Here is a 9,181-nt window from a genome sequence, read left to right on the forward strand (position 1 = left end):
CTGAGTGTGTTCACATTATGAATTGGTTAGATAATCCCTAAAGCCAAAATTTTGAGAAACACCAGTTTATGCCAGGCTTCCCAGATCTAAATGGAGAATAAACTGAGATAGGGTCTTCTTGAGCCTCATCCTTTTCAACTTCAGATCTAATTGGTCCAGGGTGAGGCACTTGGTATAACAATTCCCCAAGCGTTTCTCATGTATAGCCAGAGTGGAGACGTATCAGTTTAGAAGGAATAATGTTTCTTAAGATTCACAATAAAGGGATTTTCAGTAGTCTTGGATACAGCTTGACTATCTGCCTCCCTATGAGCATTCTGAAGACACCTGGTGTGCAGACCACATTGTACCTACATCTCTGCACCCCATGAAAAATAATGCTTACGAATTCCTGTAATGCCGCTTAGATCACAGAAATGAGCTGATCCAGACTAAATGTTAAGGTTCTGGTCTTCAAATACTTTTCACGTAGTTAGAGAAGTCTTATCTGTAGCAGTCATTCTGTTAAATTCTGCCCGCTAAATGTGCAGACTATTGAAAACCTTGACATTTTATTTTGGCAGTACTGGAGGTCTGAATTCAGGGCCTCTTGCTTGCTAAGCAGATGCTCTACCATTTCAGCCACATCCTCATTCCTTTTTACTTTCATTATTTTTGTGGATAGGGTTTCACAATGACAAGTGTGCACTACCTTGTCTGGCTTGCTTATTGAGACAGAGTCTTGCTAACTTTTTTGTGAGGGCTGGCCTTGAACCACAATCTTTTAGATTGCCATTCCTATGTACCTGGGATTTCAGGTGTAATACACTGCACACAACCCACCTAGACATTTCTTTAGCAACTTTCTTCTTTAGGATGCTCAAATGATGTTTTAATATATGAAATGTCAGATAGGAAGATGCTTGGGAAATTATAAATTAATACATAGATATAAAATTTTATTCTTTATTATCATGATTAGCATTGTCACACAAATAGTCATAAAGATCATGACAACACCACCTCACCACGGAATTGTTGGGGTGTGGATCTATAGACACATGCCTCACTAGGAAAAATAAGATGGTAAGTCGTAGGTGGGATGATTTCATTCATTCACTCAGCCATTGAAGAAATATCTATCAACTGCCAGTTACATTCCAGGTCCTGGGAGAGGTATTAGAATCAGTTTAGAATTACATAGAAATGATTACTTCTGACCATTACTTACCCATTAAAAATTAGCATTTTGAGCAGTTATATTTCTGTAGTCAAAAGTGTCAATTCTGGTTTGATGCATTATATTGTACTGAAATTAAATTACTACCTATACACAGATAACAAAACCAATTCGATTTGGAAAAATGTCTACTTAATTTCAGTTTTCATTTAAAACTAAAATTGAGCCAGGGTATTTCCTCCAAAAACTCAAAACATTGCCAAGGAAATTATAGGAATAAGGTAGATAATATATAGGAGAGAAGAAGATAAAATACATAATATAGCATGATTATATAAAATTATGATTTGCTATATTTAAATGTATTTATATATAAACTTATCTTGTTTAAATATTCAGTATTCATGTTAATACATAAATACACAAATATAAATGAATTTCTTGCACATAAGAAGCATAAAACTAGTGACAATCACACTAATTATTGCTAACTACACATTCATTTCACATGAAGTTTGTATTAGTTTTTATTTTTCTTTCAATGTTTATTATAAAAATATACAAGTATTCTTTCAAAGTTTCTGCATTTTTTTTTTTTTTGGCAGTACTGGAGAACTCAAGGGCTCAAGCCTGCTAGGGCCATTCTGCTGGCCCTTCTGATGTCTTAAGTAGCAGTAAAACAGCAGATTTAGCACTGCAGTTGTCTCTGGAAATCTTGCAGTTCTATAAGTCACCCCCTTAGGCTGGTAGAGTGGCTCAAGTGATAGAGCACCTGCCTAACAAGCATGAGGCCCTGAGTTCTACCCTGTCTACCCCCAAAACAAACAAACAATCAAACAAAAAAACCCACTAAATTTGCTTCCTTCACAGTTTCCCTCTTTCTCTGATGTGGAAATAAGAAACATAAAAAAGAATGAGCTCACAGGATGCCAGTGACTCAGGCATGTAATCTCAGCTACTCACAAGGATTGCTGTTCAAAGCCAGCCCTGGAAAAGAGTTCCTGAGCCCCTATCTCAAAAAAATCACCACAAAAAAGGGCTGGTGGAGTGGCTTAAGTGGTAAGTATGACTGCCTAGCAAGTGTGAGGCCCTGAGTTCAAACTCCAGGGCCATCAAAAAATGAGAGAGAAAGAATGAGATAAAAATTTAGTTCAAGATCCCAAATTTATAATCTATTTAGACTGCCTGAAAGCCCTGAAGATTAGGCATTTCTAATTTATGGCAAATCCTTACCAAACATGTCCATGCAGTTTGGGGCTTTTTGTTGTACTGCTGTACTCCAATTCAGGCACTCTTACTTGTACCACACCCCAGCCCCTTTTGCTTTAGGTACTTTTCAGACATGGTCTTGTGTTTTAACCCAGGGTCACTCTGGACCTCTGTCCTCCTTCACATGCCACCTGAGTAGCTGGAAATACACGTAAGAATTACCATGACCAGCAAGTTGTTTGAGATGGGGGGATCTCACTGAAGCTTTACAGGGGCTGGCATTGAACTGCAATCCTCCACATCTCTGCTTCTCAATTAGATGGATTTGCAGGCCTGTGTTACAAAATCCAGATTTTAATCACAATAAACGTTTAAGCAGGGAGTAGAAAAATGTTAAAGAGATGTAAAGATTAAGCAAAAATTACATGTTTATCCACAAAATATCTGGAGAAGGCGACCTTTCTTTTATATTTGAGGTTCTTTGATTTTTGTTATTGTTAAAACGTCTGTCAGTTATAGGACATCACTTTTGATCATCCTCTGAGACTCAGAGACTACCAGACATTTGTTAAGCTATAGAAAGAGAAATGATAATGACATCAAACAGGTATAAGTTTTACCCTCAAACAGGAATTGGTGGAAATGTCAAGAAATAAAATTGATAAAAAGTGATACATAGTGAATTTATCAAAGTTAAGTTGCAGAGAAAAAGCTTCCTTGGCTATTTTAAGCAAAATGTAATTCATTGCAGAATGGTACATTGATATTTCAAAAATCCTAGACTCTGAAATTAGCCTCCCAAAATACTTCCTCACCCTGTACTTGAGAACAGTGATGCCAGTAAGCTGCCTCTCCTATGACCTGAAGATCGGCCAAATTGGGAAGCTGTCCCTGTAACTGCTTATTCCAGGTCCATGCTACTAAATCTCAACCTGCTCTTGCTGGCAGGATTAGAACTCAGCTGTGCCTGCTGTGCCCCAGGGAATGACAGCCACAGGTTCTGTGTCTCAGTACCATAAATCCAGTGACTGCACTCACAGGTCCAATGCTACCTCAGAAGGTAGGAAAGCCCTGAGGACTGAGGTCCTGAGAGAGCAGAAGTCCAGTCCCTTCTCTCTCTGCCTTCCAATTAACCTCTGTGTACAAATGGTTGACAAGTCACAATCACGTGTGCAGACACTCAGGGTCTGTCTGCAGAATGCATTGAAAAGGGCAGATGCTAGGATGGGAATTAACTGTGGAGCAACTATATCTAGCTTTCCATGATATTAATAATCATATGAAAAACCGTTGTTTGGAAAGAAGCAGAGAAAATAAAGAAAATCAATAATATTAGGGTATTTCTTTTAGAAAGTTGACAACAAAGCAAAAAGAAAGATAAAGCAGTCTTTTGAAAGAATAACCAGGGTAAAAAGAAAGGATTGTGATTTTTTTTTAGTATGGGTACAAGTTAAACATAGTGAGGAAAAGCAAAACAAAAGAAAAGAAGAAGGGTGGAATAGATGGTGCCCTATCAAAAAAACATTCAGAACAGTTTGGTTATCGCAGACTGAATGACTATGTGAAATCTCAGCACACAATCCTGCTCCATGGCAGTATCTAGTTTTCTGTGTAGCCCTGGTAATGCCCTTCTTACATTAAACAATCATGTATTGCTTTCAGTTTTGAGCAACCTGCAATTCTAAAAATCTATACCACTGACTTCTTACAGTAATTTTTTCCAGAATATGAAAGAAATACACATATATCTCCAAAGGGGGAGGTAATCTTGCTTCCCCTTTGGGTTAATAAAGATGGATCAATAAATGTTATGAAACAATTATCCAGAACTATCTTTATATTTTATTCCAGAAAATATCAAACTGAAATATATCAATTTTATTCTAAAATATTATAGATCTTTATTCTGGAAATGTATTCTCCAATGACAATGGGTATCAATATTTTTATAATTTTAAAAAAATTCCTTAAGAGATTATTTCATTGAACAAATGAAAAGTCATGCTATGCCTAAGTCTTAATGTTTTCTAAGAAGAAAAATGAATTTTACTTTCCAGTAAAATTTGTAGGGAATTTTTATATCAATAGATAGGAAGTGACAAAATTGTGAGATTATAGCCATATCCCTAGTCATTCACCCTATAATTTTGTTTTTCTCTTTATCTTTCTGCTTTGACAATCATTAATTTACCTTTGTGAGTTTTGAATAACCAGAAGATGATACTTTAATTTGGAAAGGAGAAAAAAAAATAGTGATCGAATGCCATGGCAAAGATCATTTTTCTTAAAAGAAAAACGAAAATAGCATTGCCCATTAAAAGTTTACTTCAATTCATAAAGTTCAAAAACTGTCATTTCATCAAAGGCCTCCCTTCTGTTGAGCAAGGAAATGAGAATCTTCTGACATTCTAAGATGGATAGACCAATGTCAAAGAGATTGTGAAGAGATTGAACTAGGAGAGAAGTTCTGGTAATTTAGAGGAATTCTAGAGGGACCCATTTTAATGAGCTGTACTCTATGCATGGGAGAGAGAACAACAAGGGAATCTAACCGCTTGGAGATGATGCTCAGGAAGGACATTAGCCATGAGTAAGGTAAAACAAAACAAAACAAAAGCAACAAAAGAAAAACATTGATCTTAAAACAGTTTCCATTGCCACAGCCAAAAAAAAAAATCTTCAGATTTACCACTTTGGATCAAAAATATTTTTCATTCCTTCTCTAAGCATGATTTCCAAAATGACAAAAATTATTGTCTATTTTCTTTTTCACCTTTGTATTCTCCTAAACTAGAATAGAACCTGGAATATGGTAGTTACACTTGAACATCTGTGGAGGGAATGGAAACAGTCTCAACTGGCATCCCTTCCCTTGGTCCATTCAGACCCTACTATCAGCCACAGTCACATTCAAACTCACACCCTTTCAGTGTCACCGTCATTTTAGTCTTAATGTCTGCTGCTCAAACTGTAACCCACGGAATTATGAGTCTCTACTAAAATTATGGCACATAGCAGATCCTCCAGATTTTGCAAAATGGCTCAGGGAAAACCTGAAGGAGTAAGTTTCCTACATAGCCAATAGGCTCAAGAAATTGTCTGAGGTGGAATAGAACAGAGGCCAGTAGTAGAAAAAAACAGGCAAATAAGTATAACAGATGTCAGAATTAGATCAGAAAGAATGCTGTGGCTTGTAATTACCTTATGGGTTGATAGGATTCAAATACATAAAAAATGACTACCAAATGAAAAAAGGATGTGCTTTCCAAGGAACCACAAATCTGAGCTAAAAAAGAAGGGGTGATTATTTAAGATTAAAACCACTGTATATAATTAACCACCTTGAAACAGGAACTGTGTTACTTATGCCTACCAGCAACAGGGGTATCACACATCCTGGTGATGATTTCAAATGTTGCTAGCGGATCAGATCACAGAAAATGGGCATTTTTTTCTGAGTGGACTGGGGCCAAAAAGAGCAGCAGAAATTTCTGTTCTCTCAGACAGTGAATAGATAATAACCCAGAACAGAATTTACTTAATCCACACACGTAGGAAGGACAGCAGAATTGCTACAGAGTAATATCTGATCTTTCTGTGCCATAGTTCCCCTTCCAGCTAAGAGTGATTCTTGTTTCTATGTTCCTGTACTCTCATTTCATATTAGGTCTTCATCATGGGCAAATTTTGTTCCTTTAGTTTACAGATCTCAAAAATACAAGGAAGCCAAACTGTACCCAGTACAGAGACTACCTTTTGATAGAGAGGATGTGATATCATAAATAGATACATTTGATTACTTCTATTGATGTGGGAAAAGGTGAACATAGTTTGTGTGTAGGAATGAAAGTGAACCAAGTATTTGATGACTCGAATAGCAACTATGCCTGACATGTTGTTACTTAAGCTGGACCATATGAAATTCCAACTCATTTTTTTTTCACTGTCAGGTTTCATGCAGGCAATAGTCCCTATGATCTTTCTCTGCCCCAATCTCTTTGTGATTTACCTTGACCCTGCTTGATTCTAATAATTGGGTCAAAAAGAAAATGAAGAAAGCTTTCAATGCAAAATAAGGAAAGACAACTTTCAATCTCATCAAGTACTATTTGAAGGATGGTGGCCCATGACAGAGCATGACTTAAGACCTAGGCATCATTCTTGGCTCCAATGATACTTATATGTCACTTAAATTGAAGAAGATCTCTATCTAGAGGCTAACGTTAAGAAGTGAAGTACAAGGAGTTGTGCAGAAATAAGGGATCACTATAGGTTAGGATTCACAAGCTAGAACTTGATCCCAAGTTTCCTTTTCTGTGAAAATTTACCAAAATTAAGGTCATGAAAAGTGATTCAGATATTGTGTGGGATACATAAAGGACTTAAAAAACTTAGGGAATGCTCATTCTGTTACAAATTAAATTATCCACTTAATAATACCTGGAACCAACATATTGGGTATTTTATTGCTGCCTTGATATGCAACCATGAGAAAACGCCAAGGCATGGCAACATAATAAAGCCTGACTTCTAAAAAAGTTCTGTCCCCAAAATCAACATCAACCTCATCAAGGTCAAGTACTTAAAGCGATTGCTGCTTAGAAGAAGATTGTGTGGCTTTTAAGAGACATATAAGCAAGTGCTAATCATCATGTAATCACCTTGAATTTGTATTGTAAACACTTATAACTATCAATTTTAAAGAGTTTCCTTGTAAAGCTTTTAGATGATATTCACATAATTTTCTCATTGCAGTGCATTTTAATGATAGTGGAAAAACAGGCTCAGAATTGCTGGACTTGAACTACATGCTGATTCTGTTACTATTTCAGGGTATTTTGAAGTGGGCATATTTTTACAGCTAATCATATCAGGAGGGTTTCAATGACCCTGAGTGCTTATTTTTGTATCAGGATTTCTTTTTTCAGGCTGGAAAAGTCAGAAATAAAAATCATGATATACCAGAGATGAACTCCACTTCCTTTGAAGGTCATATCTCACTGCTTTTGAGATCTATGCTGGAGTTCAAAATGTCTGTCAAAGGAATGTCCCACATTGAGGGGTGGGTGCTGGAAAGAACCTAGATAGATGAATAAGAGATGAAAATTAGCAGAATTTAATCTATTACTGCTCATTTTCTCTCCAACTGTCTTTCCCAGTAACTATTTTAATTAACGAGATTGTCACCTGCTACTTCAAGCACAAAAGAAAATATGCTAAACCTATTCTTTTGAATGTGATTCCAGTGGTCTCAACCCTCCTGAAATATGTACTATATTTACCTTTTTTAATTCCCTTTAGCCAGTGCCTCAAACCAGGTGTTCTTCTCATCTCTCTGCTAACAGTTTAACAAGCTCTGATGCCATTTTGGTCCCTTTCTTCCATGTTGCCTTTGGATTCAAGATCTAAACAGGAACCTAATTCTGACACTATGATGGTATGCTGAACAAGTGTTCAAATATAGAAGGACACCCATAAGCTTCAAAGTTAGGGAGACAAATATTGGAAGCTTGGGTCAGTCACATTAAAGCTACGTACACGTGGCTAAGCTGCCTAACCTTCTAAGGAGTCAGGTTTTTTTTTTTTTATATGAATAAATTGAGTGAGCCTACTCTCCATTGGTAGGAATTTATTATTTTAAGCATTGCAAGGCATCACTATGTAACTTTTATGATTTCCACATAAGAATGTTGTAAGTTCACATTCACATTTCTGGACTTATTTTTGAAAAGCGAGGACTCTACAAATGTACTTGGCAGACAGTGGGCATTCAATAAATGTTGAAGGTTTGACAAGTGAACTATTTACATTTATACTTTTATTATTTTAGTGTAATTCTAGAGTTTCCTTCTGTTTCTTTTCTTTCTTGTAGAACCTTATAGTTCAATATCTTGTGCTATTGAAGTTTATTTGACCCTGTTAACAAATAAGATCTCTCTCTTCTTCATGCCATAAATTTCCTTTTAAACTATTGTAATCTAATTATTATACTAGATTGATCCATACATACATGTTTTTATTTTCTTAGTACACCTTAGTTTGTTAAGGAAGTGAATCATTTCTTAATTTTCTGTTTCTACCATTGAATATAGTCATTGGTCTACGGGAAGTACTCAATAAAGACTTGCCAAGTAGTTTGTCTAAGAAAAACAAAGACTAAGGAAAATAGTTTGCATGTGTTACTTACATATGTTTTCCCAAAAAGAGACTCAGATATAAAATTTGAGTTCAAGTAGATTGGAAACACAAAAGGACCCAAACAACAGTAGGGAAGTAAAGAAGGGAAAAGACCAGCATAACACTGGGGTCTCCTTGTGTAGAACTTTCCTCAGTGTTGTTTCTAGAAGAACAAAGAAGCTGGGGTGCCTCTTCACCAGGTTTTCTTTTCTTCATAATTTATCCTCCCAAAAGCCATCCTGTACCCAGGAAAAGTCTTCAGACAATGTTTCAGAATCTTTAGCATGTACATAAACAAGGAATGCTTGGGCAATAAGGCAGGTCAACTGCCAAAGTACAGGTTACAATTGGCCAAGATGCACACATACATGCACACACACGGGTGTATAAAGGTCAAGGAATAAGATGTACTGGAGGAAACTGTTAAAAAGATGATACCTTTGTTGCTACTCACTGCTTACTCATACTTTCATGACGATTAATATTACAGGCCCTCATTTAGAGTTCTGTTGGAATGCCTTCTGCAAACCTGCAATCCCTGAGTGTGTCGTCAGCATATCTCATTACGATTTCTTTTCTTAGAACACTATTTTCAACTACGTAGGAAATAAGAATATTTGATCTTTTCAGCTGATT

This window comes from Castor canadensis, chromosome 3 (assembly GCF_047511655.1).
Source record: "Castor canadensis chromosome 3, mCasCan1.hap1v2, whole genome shotgun sequence".
Taxonomy (NCBI): Eukaryota; Metazoa; Chordata; class Mammalia; order Rodentia; family Castoridae; genus Castor; species Castor canadensis.